At 37.0% G+C, this 1,212-nt stretch overlaps 1 pseudogene; it reads left to right on the top strand.

Moving 5' to 3' along the window:
- Positions 1-383: 383 nt before the first annotated feature.
- Positions 384-543, top strand: LOC140330284 (U2 spliceosomal RNA; annotated as a pseudogene).
- Positions 544-1,212: the final 669 nt, after the last annotated feature.

Here is a 1,212-nt window from a genome sequence, read left to right as displayed (position 1 = left end):
TGGCAATTTGGAAAAGCAGAAACATCTGGACTTTTAAGCAGGAAGAGATGGCTGAGTTAACAGTCTGTAAATTGGCGTTAACCTTCATGATCCCTTTTTATTTCAGAGACAAAAAGCGGAAGGGCCGGAAAATGGCACAACGGTTGTGGAATATTCCCATGTAGAATATTCTCTTGAATATTGAATAAGTTTTTCATCTTTTCTGTTCTGATTGTGAGGGGGTTGGTGGGCTTATCATAAGTGCTTTTGCTGTGTTTTAGGGGTTGCTGCTTTGCTCATACTGTTTTTGGTTTATCACTACTAAATTTTCAATTTGATCAATAAAATTTTTATGATGATGAGTGCAAGTTTGCCCATAGCTGAGCTGAGGGTTTGACTTGTGTATCTTAATAAAAATATAAAAAAAAAAAAAATCTGTTCTTATCAGTTTAATATCTGATACGTCACCGATCTGGGGACCATATATTAAATGGATTTTTCGAACTGGGAGATGGAAGTAGAGCTTGCTCGGTCCACTCCACGCATCGCCCTGGCGCATCTTTTCTATCAAAATCTATTCAGTAAAAAACCTGTGGATTCAAACATAATGGCAGATTGTCTGGAAAACTTGGAATTAGGTTTGGGGAAAGAGGATCAACAAATCTTAATAGGTAAGATAACGGAGAAAGAGATTTATAAAGTTATCAAGAGCTGTGAAAAGAATAAATGTCCAGGGAATGACGGTCTTCCAAGAGAATACTATGAGAAGTTCTGGTATCTGTTAAAAGATGATTTCTTATCTGTTTTTCAGTTGGTCGCAGAAAAGAACACGCTGCCTGCTTCTTGGAGGAGAGGTATTGTCACACTCATTCCAAAAAAAGGTAATCTGGAGTCACTTGAAAATTGGAGACCCATTACACTGCTAAATTGTGACTATAAAATTTTTGCCAAAATTCTAGTGGAAAGATTGAAAGAAGTGACAAAAAAAATCATCCACATCAGTCAATCTTGTGGTGTCCCGGGTAGGAGCGCTCAGGATAACCTAAACTTTTTGAGGGATTTGATATGGTATCAAAAAGAAAGAAATCAAAAAATTGCTCTCCTGTCATTAGACTTCTCAAAAGCTTTTGACAGAGTCTCTCATGATCTTCTCTGGACCGTACTAACAAAAATGAATCTACCTGCTAATTTTGTTAAAAATATCTTTTCTCTCTACGAACAGGCTACCAGCCA

The sequence above is a fragment of the Pyxicephalus adspersus genome, chromosome 4, assembly GCF_032062135.1.
Source record: "Pyxicephalus adspersus chromosome 4, UCB_Pads_2.0, whole genome shotgun sequence".
Taxonomy (NCBI): domain Eukaryota; kingdom Metazoa; phylum Chordata; class Amphibia; order Anura; family Pyxicephalidae; genus Pyxicephalus; species Pyxicephalus adspersus.
Note: the sequence above shows the minus strand (reverse complement) of the source record. Positions and strands in the feature narration are given on the sequence as shown.